This window comes from Rhinolophus hipposideros, assembly GCF_964194185.1.
Source record: "Rhinolophus hipposideros genome assembly, chromosome: 4".
NCBI classification, from domain to species: domain Eukaryota; kingdom Metazoa; phylum Chordata; class Mammalia; order Chiroptera; family Rhinolophidae; genus Rhinolophus; species Rhinolophus hipposideros.
In genome coordinates, this window is record NC_138050.1 from 107,196,919 (window position 1) to 107,213,039 (window position 16,121).

At 45.6% G+C, this 16,121-nt stretch overlaps 1 protein-coding gene across 4 annotated transcripts in view; it reads right to left on the reverse strand.

Moving 5' to 3' along the window:
* Positions 1-16,121, reverse strand: part of DLGAP2 (DLG associated protein 2) — a 434,439-nt gene that overhangs the window by 87,665 nt on the left and 330,653 nt on the right. The gene's annotated exons all lie outside the window — the stretch shown is intronic.

A 16,121-nucleotide genomic window follows, 5' to 3' on the forward strand; every position in this document is an offset into this window, starting at 1 on the left:
GTCTGCACATAAAAATCCCTAACTACAAGCAGGCCCTGGTGGGCAGTCACATCCTTGGCCTGTGGCTTCCTTGACAAAGGTCAGTCTTTACCTGAAGTGAGTGGGTGGTCCTTTTGCATCTAAGATAACATGATCTTGGAATGTCACTAATCCCCTTTTCCAGACCAGAGCAGGGAACTACAGAACCCCTCACGGTTACCTTGTCCCGATGACCATCTCTCTGGGCTGTAAAATGCTGTTAATTGTCCTGTACCCACGAATGTAAAAGAAGTACCTGTCTCTCCAATTACTTTTATCCAATCCCAGAGATTTCCTCGCTTTGCTTTCTCCCACCCCCTCCATCCACCACCAATGGATTTCATGTAACCCTCATATACAATAAGTTGCAAAACTGCTGCTTCCCGGAGCATTTCCTCAATCTGTTGAGTTTGCTTCCTGGCAATTGTTGTCAGTTGGGCTCAGATAAACTCTTATCAGCGTCCCCTTAGGCTGGATGCTCTTTCGTTGCACACTGCCCCCCATCCAGATCAGGAGCGAGGCCTACGTGTCCCCGTGCCACTGCTGCTCCATCTTACTGGAAGTTCGGCAATGACATGACGAATGAAGTGGCAGCTATACAGACTGGTAGAGAGGAAATAAAACTGTTGTTCACAGCTGATATGATTTTCTACAGAGAACCCCCCCAAAAAATCAATAAAATAATTCCTGGAAACAAGGTTGCAGGATACAAGCTCAGCATATAAAAGTTAACTGCTTTCTTATAAACCAACAACGAGCAATTGGATTTTGAAATAACAAACACAAAGCCATTTACATGGGCACTGAAAGCTGCAATAGTTAGGTATGGGGGCCTGCCCCTTTCTGTGCTGCCTCCTGCCACGGCTTGGGGCCAGAGCACCCCGCCCCCCACGGTGCCCAGGATGCCAATGACACGCGTCCCAGGCCAGGAACAGGTCGCTGGGAGGCCAGGTTAGAAACCCGGATCGAGCCTTTTCTTTAGAAAATGCCAGTAACACTCCCACGGCTGGTATAATGAGTCTTCTGACTGGTACGCGTAAGACAGCGGAGCGTTCTGAGGTCTGCACTTCACGACACAGCAGCAGGCTCACGTACACGGGCACCTGCAGTGTGGCAGTTTTGTTGTCACATCAGCTGAGGTCGCTGTGAGCTGCTCACTTCACTCAGGGCTGACCGGGATCCCGATGGTTTGGGGCTGTGACCTTCCAGCACTAGACTTAACAGTATGGCTGCCCCAGGTCCCAGCAGGAACGCCCCCTGCCCCGCCCCGGCTGGTGATTTCCCCACAATGCACATCAACAGTGGTATTTCACTGGGGGTGTTCTGAAGGAAACTGAGCAAAATAAATCATTCACAGGGTAAATACAGTACAATTCCTGGCTTATTTTTAAGTTTATAGCTGTTATTTTATTTAAAATTTGTGTGTATAAGCTCACAATCTTCTCATGTAACGTAAGTGCACACTTGGCATTTGCTTGTGAGCAACAGGCTTTCCGCAGCCTGTGTAATGGGTCCCCCTGCAGTCTCTCCACAATGTTTCTCCCGCGGGAGGGAGCATGGGGTCCACGGGGGCCACAACCAGGTCTGAGGGGCTGTGGCCTAGGGAGCCCTGGTCATCGTGTCATGACGTGTTTAATGCTGATTACAGTCAGCTTTTCTCTTAGAGCAAATTTAGGACTTGGTAGAGCTAACGCTGACACTAAACATGCGTGCTTTTCATCCTACCCAGGTAAGGCTCGGGGCACAGGCTCCCCGTCTGCACTATTAAACGATTCTGGGCACATCTCTGCTCAGGCGATCGCCATCATTCCCAGGGAGCACGTCCCCAGCACCAAGACGTGTTTCTCAGCCCCACACTGCAGTGAAAATGATGCTGCTTGTATACAGAATGGGTTTTAGGCTGAAGAGCTCATGGCCTGGGCAGAATAGCTGCTAATGCGGAGAGAGGCACACAGGATGCGTTCTGACAGGGCTACAGGGTGACAAGGGGGCCTGTGTGGAGCAAATCGACACGGTCAGTGCACATGTGCATGGAGGTTCTGTGTTTATTCTTGATGCAATTTATTATCAGCCACATGACCCCCAACTCAATTTCAGGTGCCCAATACAACGCGTGCCTTTTGCCTGTCAGTTAGATATACTGGACCAGATGCCTAGTATTTTGCTTTCCCCGGGGAGGGAGACACGAATGGTCAGAGATGGCACTGGCCTTACTCAGATCACACCCGAGTCGCTGCTGATTCGTCAGTCCCTGGAGACCGCATCATCTCAGCTCCCTCACCTACACCCTGAGAATCGTCACCATATTTGCCCCACAGGCTTGCTGAGGAGTCCAACTGACTCAATTGAGGTGCCCAGAAGAAAGTAGGAAAATCAGCTACGGGGCCGCACACATGGTTACTACTTCCTTTTCCTCTTCCATTTCATCTGTCCCTTGTGTTCCCGAGCACCTTGTCATTCTCGATTGCACCAATACAGACGGGGTGGCACAGCCCGAGAACTGCTGAAGCCTCTCTCGACCCCGGGGCACTGTGACTTCCTGTTTCTCACAAGCCAGCACGTCCCCGACAGGCTGGAGCCTGGCCAGCAGTCCTGATTTCATCCTGACAGCTGCCCTTTCCTTCACTGCGTCCCAGAAGCAAGCGGCACCAGCACAGCTCACTGGAAACGCACCAGCAGGGTGTGCCCTGAGTCCCCAGCGACTCCCAGGCCCCCCGTTGGGTCACTCCTTTGTGTATGAGTCAGGTACAGATGAAGAGGCAAACTTTTCCACACACACAAAATCTTCAGGATCTAAAAATGGTCTTGGGGGCCCGTGTTTTCAGTTATTAGCAAAGGAATGTGGCGGTCATGGAAACCACGTTCTAGAAAGACACCGCAGAAAGCCAGAAGTCTGCCGGGGGCACGGTGTCCCCTTCCCTGGTACAGTCCCGCAGCCTCCGAAGCCCATCCGCTTACACCTGGATCTGTGAACGGCATCTGGCGACAGTGTGATGCTGGTGACAATCACAATGACAGCCATCACGAGATGCTAACATTTGTCACTCACTCACCGTGACCCATCTGCCAAGGTCTTGTATTCTCAGATCTAATCATCTTCAAGACGCAGGAAGCAGTCCTACTACCACCCCCTTCCTTTCGATACACAAGGAGTCAGAGGCCCACGGAAACCGGGCCAACTCGCCAGCAGGCCCGGGGCAGCCTCAGAGCCTGTCCAGGCAGCCACCGCACACACTTCCCTGTCCCCAGTACTCAGGCAGCACAGAGGCCACAAGCTCTCATCCTGCCACCCAGTCTCTGCAAGGCTCCACCCTGCCAGCGGCTTCCTAAGTGTTCTGACTGTGTTCCACAACACAAAGTGATTTCACATCAAAACCTAAAACACACACATGTGCACACACACGTGCGCACATGTATACACATACACACACACACTGACGCTTCCTTAAACAACACTTACTCTTATGTGTGATGTACTGTGATATTTTCTATTCTGTACATTCCATACATCCCAATCCTGTCTTTTTCATTAAAAAAATTGCTGGTAGTGACTCAGTAATTTGAATTAATGGCCCACCAATGAGTTGCAACCCACACCTTAAACACCAGTGTTATTTCAATGTAAACGACCAGACAGTGAAACGAAGCAACATCACTTGCTGAACAGAAGCTCGACTAGATGAACTGCATCTTCTGTTATTAAACATGTCTGCCACCCTCGTCCTTTCCTCCCACACCTGTTTCCACCCAAGACCACTTTGTTTGGTGCAAAAACCATCATCTGCCTACTTCAGAAGTTTGTGGCTTCAGCCGCTGTTGTAGCAAAATTGTCATTTCAGGAGGAACAGTTTTGAAAGGTGAAGACTTCACGCGTTGTTACTGAAGTCGCATGTGTGCGTGCGTGTCGACAAATACACCTCTGCAAATATCTTGTTTCCTTATAACAGAGACACCAGAGAACTCCATCCTCCGTCCGCCCCATGAAGACACCACGAGAAGACCATCTATGAACCAACTAGAGAAAGGTTCTCATCAGAACCGTGACCTTGGAGTGTCCTGCCTGTGAGAAATAAATCCTGCGTTTAGATGCCCCCCAGCCACAGTATTCTTCACTGCAGCTGTGTGCCTGAGGCATGAACGAGCCAATGAGAATTTGCTGGTTCGGGACAGAATCACCAAGGGAAGGTCCGGTCACTCATTTGGCAGCAAGCACCTTAGCAACGTGCAAGCCAGGGACTGAGGTTGAGGAGAAACCCTAGGGAATCCATCCCAACGTACATGGAACATTCCAGTGTCCTCATGTCGTAACTTATAAGCTAATTCTATTTGTATAGAAATAAAGTTTTAACATGAAGTTGTCCACATAAAACACATCTCCTGGGACGTTCCCTTGATTACCTGTCATTTAACCTGCCTTTACACCAGACCTTCCCACTTCTTCTGCAGCAGGTGGTAATGACTTTCGTGGATGTCACGCTGAAAGGGTGGACTCTACCTATGGGGTCTGAGTTCCCACCAGGCAGTTTGGGGGCGCATGGATGTCCTGAGGGGAGTGTAAGGTAAAAGAGAACCCAGGACACAGCGCTGGAGAAAGGGAGGGGTGCTGAGGATGAAGTAAACGAATACACTGTTACTGTCTGTACAGGAGGAAGAAACTGCACGGCATTGCTTCCATTATTTCTGGAAACTTCTAGAAGTTTACCTCAAGGAAATAAGTGAGGATGCCCATCAAGTTATAAAGTTATATGTCTACAAGTTGGCCAGTGGTGTTTATAAAAGGGCACAAAAAATAAATTTCTAACAGGGTGATCTTTCACAGTAAGTTATGTTTCATAATTACTATGACGTATGCTGTAGTTAAGGGGTGTGTGTCACTTAAAACGATGCCATGCAGTGTTGTGCTATACAAAAGTATTTTCACAATATGGGGGTTGCCCCATAGAAGCCCCTATCAGTAGGTATTATTTTAACATTCAAGTGTTTTTACTATGACATAGTGCATTCATTCCCTCACTGTTGTTTCACATATAATATATGCCTATGTGCCTAATATATATATATTTTTAGTTTTAGGTGTACAAAACGATGTAATAGTTAGACATTTATCATTTATATACCTCACACATGTTTGCCTAATATTCTTTTTTTTTTCTTATTTACTGGGGTGACAATTGTTAATGAAATTACATAATTTCAGGTGTACAATTCCATATTACATCATCAATAAATCCCATTGTGTGTTCACCACCCAGAGTCAGTTCTCCTTCCATCACCATATATTTGATCCCCCTTACCCTCATCTCCCTCCCCCCACCCCCCTTACCCTCTGGTAACCACTAAACTATTGTCTGTGTCTATGAGTTCTTGTTTCTCATTTGTTTGTCTTGTTTTTGGTTTATATACCACATATCAGTGAAATCATAGGGTTCTCTGCTTTTTCTGTCTGACTTATTTCGCTTAGCATTATATTCTCAAGATCCATCCATGTTGTCACAAATGTTCCTATATCATCTTTCCTTAACGCTGAATAGTATTCCATTGTGTATATATACCACAACTTCTTTACCCATTCATCTATTGAAGGACATTTTGGTTGTTTCCATGTCTTGGCCACCGTAAACAAAGCTGCAATGAACATTGGCGTACACGTGTCTCTATAGAGAAATGCTTTTATATTTTTGGGGTAGATACCCAGGAGAGCGATTGCTGGGTCATATGGTAATTCTATTCGTAATTTTTTGAGGAACCGCCACACTGCCTTCCATAGCGGCTGCACCAGTCTGCATTCCCACCAACAGTGTGTGAGGGTTCCTTTTTCTCCACAGCCTCTCCAACACTTGTTACTATTTGTCTTGTTGATGATAGCCATTCTGACTGGGGTGAGGTGATATCTCGTTGTGGTTTTTATTTGCATTTCTCTGATGATTAGTGATGTTGAGCATTTTTTCATATGTCTATTTGCCATTTGTAAGTCCTCTTTAGAGAAATGTCTCTTCAGGTCCTCTGCCCATTTTTCAATTGGGTTGTTTGTTTTTTTGTTCTTGAGTTTCATGAGTTCCTTGTATATTTTGGATATTAGACCCTTATCGGGGGCACTGTTTGCAAAAATCTTCTCCCATTCAGTCGGTTGCCTCTTTATTTTGTCGATGGTTTCTTTTGCTGTGCAGAAACTTTTAAGTTTCATATAGTCCCATTTGTTTATTTTAGCTTTTACTTCCATTGCCTTTGGAGTCAAATTCATAAAATGCTCTTTGAACCCAAGGTCCATAAGTTTAGTACCTATGTTTTCTTCTATGCAGTTTATTGTGTCAGGTCTTATGCTTAAGTCTTTGATCCATTTTGAATTAATTTTGGTACATGGTGACAGATAACAGTCCAGTTTCATTCTTTTGCACGTGGCTATCCAAATCTCCCAGCACCATTTGTTGAAGAGGCTGTCTTTTCTCCATTGTATGTTTTTAGCTTCTTTGTCAAAAATTATCTGTCCATATTTATGTGGTTTTATTTCTGGGTTCTCAGTTCTATTCCATTGGTCTATGTGTCTGTTTCTGCCAATACCATGCTGTTTTGATTGTTGTAGCCCTGTAGTACAAGCTAAAGTCAGGCAGTGTGATACCTCCAGCATTGTTCTTTTTTCTTAAGATTGCTTTGGTTATTCGGGGTCTTTTGTGGTTCCAAACAAATCTGATGATTTTTTGTTCTATTTCTTTAAAAAATGCCATTGGGATTTTGATGGGGATTGCATTAAATCTGTATATTGCTTTGGGTAATATGGCCATTTTAACTATGTTGATTCTTCCAAGCCATGAGCACGGAATGTCTTTCCATTTCTTTGTGTCATCTTCAATTTCTTTCAAAAATGTCTTATAGTTTTCAGCATATAAATCCTTCACATCCTTGGTTAAATTTATTCCTAGGTATTTTATTCTTTTTGCTGCAATTGCAAAGGGAATTGTTTTTTGCATTTCTTTTTGTGAGATTTCATTGTTAGTATATAGGAATGCAATGGACTTTTGTACGTTGATTTTGTAGCCAGCAACTTTACTGTATTCGTTGATTGTTTCTAACAGCTTTTTGGTGGAGTCTTTAGGGTTTTCTATATATAGTATCATGTCATCTGCAAAGAGTGATATTTTAACTTCTTCATTCCCAATTTGGACACCTTTTATTTCTTTCTCTTGCCTGATGGCTCTGGCAAGGACTTCCAACACTATGTTGAAAAGCAGAGGTGATAGGGGACAGCCCTGTTGTGTTCCTGAACGTAGAGCAAAGGGCTTCAGTTTTTCACCATTAATTATGAGCTTGGCTGAGGGCTTCTCATAGATGGCCTTTATTATGTTAAGGTATTTTCCTTCTATACCTATTTTATTAAGTGTTTTAATCATAAATGGATGTTGTATCTTGTCAAATGCTTTTTCTGCATCAATTGATATAATCATATGATTTTTGTCCTTTATTTTGTTTATGTGATGTATCACATTGATGGATTTGCGGATGTTGAACCATCCTTGTGCCCCAGGGATGAACCCCACTTGGTCGTGATGAATAATCTTTTTAATGCATTGTTGTATTCGATTTGCTAAAATTTTGTTTAGGATTTTTGCATCAGTATTCATCAGAGATATAGGTCTGTAGTTTTCTTTCTTTGTGTTGTCCTTACCAGGTTTTGGTATCAGGGTAATGTTTGCCTCATAAAATGAGTTAGGGAGTACTGACTCTTCTTCAATTTTTTGGAAGAGTTTGAGCAGGATTGGTATTAGATCCTGTTTGAAGGTTTGGTAGAATTCACTAGTGAAGCCATCTGGTCTCGGACTTTTGCTTTTGGGAAGGTTTTTAATGACTGATTCAATTTCTTTACTGGTGATCGGTCTGTTTAGATTTTCCAGTTCTTCATGGTTCAGCCTTGGAAGGCTATATGTTTCTAAGAACTTTTCCATTTCTTCTAGGTTATTGAATTTGGTGGCATATAGTCCTTCATAGTATTCTTGAATGATCCTTTGTATTTCTGTGGTGTCCGTGATAACTTCCCCTTTCTCATTTCTGATTTTGTTAATTAGTGTCTTCTCTCTTTTTATCTTAGTGAGTCTAGCCAGGGGTTTGTCGATTTTATTAATTTTTTCAAAGAACCATCTCTTTGTCACATTAATTTTTTCTATTGTCTTTTTGTTCTCTATTTCATTTAGCTCTGCTCTGATTTTTGTTATTTCCTTTCTTCTGCTGACCTTGGGTTTCACTTGTTCTTCTTTTTCTAGTTCTTTGAGGTGTAACATGAGGTTATTTATTTGGGATTTTTCTTGTTTCTTGATATAGGCCTGTAATGATATAAATTTCCCTTTTAAAACTGCTTTCGCCGCATCCCAAAAATTTTGGTAGGATGTATTTTCATTGTCATTTGTTTCTATGTATCTTTTGAGCTCTCCTCTAATTTCTTCTTTGACCCAGTCATTCTTTAAAAGTATGTTGTTTAATCTCCATGTATTTGTGTTTCTTTTTGCTTTCTTTGCACAGTTGATATCCAATTTCAAAGCCTTGTGATCAGAGAATATGCTTGGTATGATTTCAATCTTCTTAAATTTGCTGAGGCTGCTTTTATGTCCCAATATATGGTCTATCCTTGAGAATGTTCCATGTACACTCGAAAAGAATGTATAGTCTGATGTTTTAGGATGAAGTGCTCTATATATGTCAATGATGTCCATTTCATCTAATGTGTCATTTAGGGCTGCGATTTTGTTATTTATTTTCTGTTTGGATGATCTATCCATAGCTGTCAATGATGTATTTAAGTCCCCTAGTATAATTGTGTTTTGGTCAATTTCTCCCTTTAGTTCTGTTAGTAGTTGCTTGGTATATTTCGGTGCTCCCTGATTGGGGGCATAAATATTGATGACTGTTATGTCTTCTTGTTGTATAGTCCCCTTTACCATTATGAAATGTCCATCTTTGTCTCTTGTTATCTTTTTCACCCTGAAGTCTGTTTCATCTGATATCATTATGGCTACACCTGATTTTCTCTGGGTACCATTTGCTTGGAGTGCCAATTTCCACCCTTTCACTTTGAGTCTATGCTTGTCCTTGTAGCTGAGATGTGTCTCTTGGAGACAGCATATGGTTGGGTTTAGTTTTTTGATCCAATCTGCTACTCTGTGCCTTTTTATTGGTGAGTTCAGTCCATTTACATTTAGGGTGGTTATTGATACGTGAGGATTTCCTGTCATTCTATCTTTAGTTTTCTGGTAAGCCTGTGACTCCATTGTTTCTTTGCCTTTTTGTTGTTGTCTATTATTTCTGTGTGGTGGTGTTCTATGATGTTTCCCTCTGTTTCTTCTTTTATTGCAGTATATATTTCAGTTCTGGATTTTTTTTGAGTGGTTACCCTTAAGATTATGTGAAAGAAAGTTTGATATTTAGAGTATTCCATTTTCTTCAGCACGCTTACTTTCTCCATTCCCATATTCCGGTTCAGGCCTTTACGCTCCCCCTTTTAATGTTTCGGTTGCCACAAATTGTCCCTGTTGATGGTGGTCGAATAGCCTCCTTTAGTATTTCTTGTAGTGCAGGTCGTGTATTAGAAAATTCCCTCAGCTTCTGTATGTCTGGAAAGATCTTTATTCCTCCTTCATATCTAAAGGATATCTTTGCTGGATATATTATTCTTGGCTCATGATTTCTCTCTTTCAATAGTTTGAATATTTGGTTCCACTCCATCCTGGCTTGTAGAGTTTCTGCTGAAAAATCGGATGATAATCTAATGGGCTTTCCTTTGTAGGTTACCGTCTTCTTTTCCCTGGCTGCCTTGAGGATTCTTTCTTTGGTGTTAATTTTAGACAGCTTGAATACAATGTGTCTTGGAGAAGGCCTGTTGGGATTGAGGTAATTAGGTGTTCTATTTGCTTCTTGGATTCGAGGATCCAGTTCTGTCCACAAATCTGGGAAGTTCTCATTGAGAATTTCTTTGAGTATATTCTCTGTTCCCTTCTCTCTTTCTTCTCCTTCTGGTATGCCCATTATTCTTATATTGCTCTTTCTGATGGAGTCAGAAAGTTCTTGTAGAGTTCTTTCGTTTCTTTTAAGTCTCAAGTCTCTTTCTTCTTCCATCTGTGTAATTTCCAGGTTTCTATCTTCGATGTCACTGATTCTTTCCTCCATCTGGTCAACTCTACTACCTAAGCTGGTTATTTCATTCTTAATTTCTTCTATTGAGTTCTTAATCTCCAGAAATTCCATTTGGTTCTTTTTTAAAATTTCAATCTCTTGTAAAATGCTCGTGTTGTTCTTTCATTGCGTTTCTGAGTTCATTAAATTGCCTTTCCGTGTTTTCTTGCATCTCTTTGAGGTTTTTCAGAACTGCAATCTTGAATTCTCTATCATTTAAGTCACATATTTCCGTATCTTTAAGTTCCTTTTCTGGAGACTTTTCACTTTCTTTCTGAGCTGTCTTGTTGCCTTGGTTATTCATGGCAATTAATGATTTATTATTTCTCTTCCTAGACATCTACAGGAGTGGCTTCTGCAACAGGTTGATAGGAAGAGGTCTCTCTGACACAGTAGTGCTATATTTTCTCTGCACTTTTCCAGCTTCTCACACAATGGGGGGATTCCCTGGGAGATGGGCCTCTCCTCTGTTAACAGTTCACCTGGGTCATAGGGCGCCACGTCCCTGTGGGGGTGCGGAGAGCTTTTAAAGTTTCAAAGCTCTTTCTGCACCCGATTCAGAGCCCGTATGTTTCAGCAGTTCTGTTTACTCCTGCAGGGATCCGCCCAGATAGGTGGGGCCAGGGTGGGGTGAGGTGTGAGAGGTGGCCCAGAGCAATGGCGGCGACCACCACCACAGCCGGTCCTGCTTCCACAGCTCCCTCCCCTTTGCCCGAACTAGTTGGGCTGCGAATCTGTTTCTGCGGTCCACAGTTCTCAGAACAGCAAAGATCCTGTCCTTGTGATCTGACACTGCTACTTTATCCCTTCTAGCACCGGGCAGGTGGGGGCGGGGCGAGCTCTGGGAGGGTAGGGAGGGGGCGGCTAGTCTCAGTGCCTAAGGCTTCCGTTCTCCGCTCGGCAGTGAGGGCTTAAACCACAGTTTTCAGCCTTCTTCCCTCAGTCTTTTCTCCGAGGTCTGCCGTGAACGTTGGGTTCAGCCGTGCTATATGCTGCCCCCTCAGCCCTGTGGGCCGTAAGCGGAGCCCTAGCAGTCCGAGTCCTTCCCTCTCCCGCAGCTGCGGAAGATCCGGGAGCAGCGGGCTCCGAGCACTGAGCTAGGTCTGCGTCCTGTGCCCGCGCGGCTCCGTCTCCGCACTTCTCCTCTCCCTCCTCCCCCGCTCGCGCGATTCACCCACCTGGAGGTGAATTCAGTAGTCGGCCTCTTCGTCTTGCCTGTCTGCTGTGCAAGGAGTCCTTTGTGGAGTTATTGTTGTCCGATTAGTTGTAAATTCCAGGGGAGCTTTACAGAGGCTCACCTCACGCCGCCATTTTGATCCGGAATCCTAATATTCTTGATTGATAATTTAATTTGCCTTTTTAAAAAATTTCAATTTGAAATTGACTTACCAGTGCAAATTGGGGTCAGTGTAACAGTTCTCGCAAATGCTGATAAACTCTCCAACTCTTTACAACTGGTTTAAATATGACATCCAAGAGAATGAAGAAAAGCCTTTCTTAGAATAACATCTTCTATAATGCGCCAATGTCACAAAAAAATTACTGGGAGAGCAACCTCATTGTAGTGTGTCTGAAAGTCTTCCCGCAGAACTTTTCTTCTTGAAAAAGTGGCTTTTCTTCTTCCATTATGGTCATTTTGAAGGTACTGCATTAATGCACTTTTATCACTGACTTGAGGCTAATTTTACAGAAATCTTTTTTATCTTTCTATATTCTACAGCCACTTACTTATCATAAAATTACCTTCATACATTGTATTATCTGAGCTTCAGAGAGTATTGTGCCCTTAAAATGAAATGGGTACTGCATGGACACGGCTGTGACAGGCTTATTTCCAAAAAGATGACTTTATTAATTTGTCTGTCACTAAAGAAAAGTTTAGGTTTTTCAATCGATGTCAGCTTTCATTTGGGCTTTGACAGAGACTGAGGCCGGCTGAAGAAAAGTTGGTATTCTGAATAGGACTGGAAGCCAACGTTACTTCACGGCTTTATGACCTAACTGATACCAAGCTTAGACGTCCTGCAGGATTCTGGGAATGCTAATTACTCGTCCCACTCTCATAGCATTAACACCAGTCTATAGCGCTTTTAGTTTTAATTTGGTGCAGGAGAAATATAAATGTGAGACTTGAAGAGCCTCTAAAAACCCATCTAGTTTAACCCCCCTCAATTTAGAGATGAGGAAATTGGAAAACTAAATGTCTAAAATTATGGTCTTTGCTCTTGATTCGTTCTGATAACAATGGGACTGTAACTCAGACTCCCCCACCCTTCTTCCCTTTCTTTTTCTTTTTAACCTCTCTGTTAATGACCCTTTCATACACTGATTCTCTGGCCTGTGAGCACCTTACAGTCACCTAGGGACTTCTAAAGATGGCAAACCCACACCTGCTTCAGAAGAGTGACATTAGAATGCTCCCTGGTGACATGCTGCCTGGTGACACCAACTAAAGCGACTGGGGTTAGCACCGACTATTTCCATGAGTGGGCTAACAGACCCCTGGAACCACGGTGTACCCTTCCTGATGGGCTCCCGCTGAGTCGGGGCTGCACCAATAGCCGCTGCCCACTCCACTGTCCTGCACCACCGGGGGCTAATGCAGGAAACTAGGCAACATCTCTGAGATCTCCTTCAAGCCAAGCATCCCCAAACACTCGCATTTCTTTCTTTCCAAAGTCTCAACAATCTGACTGTTCCTTCTCATTCTTATAATCACCAACCTCAACTCATGACCAGACTGTAGCAACAGCTCATTAAATACTTTCTGTATTGGGACACTAGCGTGTTTCTTCAAAAAAAGTTAAAAATTCAATTACCACATGATCCAGCAATTCCACTCCTAGGTGTAGAACCGAAAGAATTAAAGCAGGGTCTCAAAGAGATACTGTTTCCCCAAAAATAAAACCGGGTCTTAGATTAAATTTTGCTCCAAAGGACGCATTAGGGTTTATGTTCAGGGGATGTCATCCTGAAAAATCATGCTAGGGCTTATTTTATGGTTAGGTCTTATTTTCGGGGAAACATGATACTTGTGTGCCCATGTTCACAGCAGCATTATGCATAATAGCCAAGAGGTGCAAACAAGTCGTCCATCAACCGACGACTGGATGAACAGAATGTGTCTATCTAGGCTACGGAATATTATGCAGCCTTTAAAAAAAAGGAAATCCTGCCACATGCTAGAACATGGATGGACCCCGAGGACAGTATGCTGAGAAATAAGCTAGTTACAGAAGGACAGATACCGCATGATCCCACTCATGCAAAGAACCTCAAATAGTCAAATTCATAGAAGCAGAGAGCAAAACAGTGGTCGCCAGAGGCAGGGACATGTTGTTAAACGGGCAGAGTTTTAGTTTGGGAAGGTGAAGAGGTCCATGGATAGACAGTGGTGATGGTTGCACAACAAAGGAAATGTGCTTGAAGCCACCGAGTTGTGCACTCAAAGGCGGTCAGAAGAGGAAGTTTCGTGTCACGAATATTTTACCACAAAACAAAAGCACTTTCCCTCTGAATAATCCAGCCTGCAGGGTGCCGCACAAGCCACGCTCTGACCCCCTCCACCCAGGCTCAGCTCGTCTCGTGTGACTGTGGTCTGAGGCTCCATAGTGGGGACCCCATGACCTCAGCTTTGTGCCCCTGCTGCGGTGCCCTAGGCTCTTCCTGTCGTGACTTCCCCAGAAAGGACAGCAGGCGGGTGAGCGGGCGGTGATACCCCTGTGCGCGCTGTCCCAAGACCCTTCAGGACGGGTGTGTCAGGCTCACATCTCCGTGGCCACAGACACGGCTCAGAGACCACGGTCCTCATGGACTGTCAGAGAACCGGCATTGCAGGCGCAGTTGTGATATTTTCCACCGCAGCACAAAATGCAGACAGGCTACTTTTGTCCCAGTGAAACGGTCCTCCTGTGGAGGCCTTCAGACCTGCTCTCCAGTGGGGACCAAGACAGAACTTTACAGAGTGAACCCAGGACTTGTACGCACTCATTCCAGTGAGGCAGCTGGTACACCTTTCTAGTAAGAAGTCAAAACCACACCATTTGCCCATTTCCATGTAAAGAAAGGCTTGCTTAGGATGGCGAGTTAAAAGCAAATTTCTAACTCGACCATAGTGGTAATATACTGCCATCCTTTTACAGCTGTACCTGATTGCATCATTTTAAACTGAAAGGCAAACTTTGTTTCTAATTTTCTTTTAAAAAAATTGCAGCTTTATGTAAGTGGACTCCTTTGATTTCCAGTTTTATTCTTTAAGCCAATCAAGTGGACAACAGACTTATTGGCTAAAAATCTGAAGTAAATGAGGAAAAATTCAAATTGAAATATAAATTGACATAGGGACATCACACAACCCTAAGTGTTACGCCAGTTGTGGCCAGCGGTGGCCTGAGAAGGGACTGGGACTCCTTTAGGCAAATGAGGGACTCCATCAGGACCCGGCACAGAAGCCAGGCCCACAGGCCGTGTGTGTCCTCTCACTTCCTCTTGGACGTTAGGTTTATTCAACACTTTCCATCTCTAACAGAAGACGTGCCTCTTTTACGTAACTGTCAAATAACGATGGCCATGTGTGGCAGGCACCAGCTTTACCATCAGTGCCAGCTGTGGACTAAAATTCCTACGTGCTCTCACTAGACTGGGGAAAGGGCTAGTCGTCCAGTTTCCCGAAACATTGCAAATAATGGAGCTTCCACTTCCTAGACGTCCTCAGAGCACATTTAGTCACGAAGGGAAAAGCAGAGGCACCGTTCCACCTGTGGACAGGCGTCGTTGTGGTGACAACCGCTGGAATCATCAATCCAGGATGACCGAGCAACTGTGCCCCCTGAGTCGCCATAACATCATGTACATGCTATTTTAAAAATACACATTTTAACTGGTCTCACCAGGACCCTGTACACTCAAACATGCTTAAGATACTTTAATGGAGAGGTTCGCTGGTTGTAGAGGTGCAGACAGTGTCTGCCCGAGCGTGTGGTGCCGGCCGACGTGTGTGGTGACGCCCGAGCGTGTGTGGTGACGCCCGAGCGTGTGTGGTGACGCCTGAGCGTGTGGGGCCGGCCGACGTGTGTGGTGACGCCCGAGCGTGTGTGGTGACGCCCGAGCGTGTGTGGTGACGCCTGAGCGTGTGGGGCCGGCCGACGTGTGTGGTGACACCCGAGCGTGTGTGGTGACGCCCGAGCGTGTGTGGTGACGCCCGAGCGTGTGGTGCCGGCCGACGTGTGTGGTGACACCCGAGCGTGTGTGGTGACGCCCGAGCGTGTGTGGTGACTCCCGAGCGTGTGGTGCCGGCCGACGTGTGTGGTGACGCCCGAGCGTGTGTGGTGACGCCTGAGCGTGTGGGGCCGGCCGACGTGTGTGGTGACGCCCGAGCGTGTGTGGTGACGCCCGAGCGTGTGTGGTGACGCCTGAGCGTGTGGGGCCGGCCGACGTGTGTGGTGACACCCGAGCGTGTGTGGTGACGCCCGAGCGTGTGTGGTGACGCCCGAGCGTGTGGTGCCGGCCGACGTGTGTGGTGACACCCGAGCGTGTGTGGTGACGCCCGAGCGTGTGTGGTGACTCCCGAGCGTGTGGTGCCGGCCGACGTGTGTGGTGACGCCCGAGCGTGTGTGGTGACGCCTGAGCGTGTGTGGTGACGCCCGAGCGCGTGTGTGTGGTGACGCCCGAGCGTGTGTGGTGACGCCTGAGCGTGTGGTGACGCCCGAGCGCGTGGTGACGCCCGAGCGTGTGGTGACGCCCGAGCGTGTGTGGTGACGCCCGAGCGCGTGGTGCCGGCCGACGTGTGTGGTGACGCCCGAGCGCGTGGTGCCGGCCGACGTGTGTGGTGACACCCGAGCGCGTGGTGCCGGCCGACGTGTGTGGTGACGCCCGAGCGTGTGTGGTGACGCCTGAGCGTGTGTGGTGACGCCCGAGCGTGTGTGGTGACGCCCGAGCGTGTGTGGTGA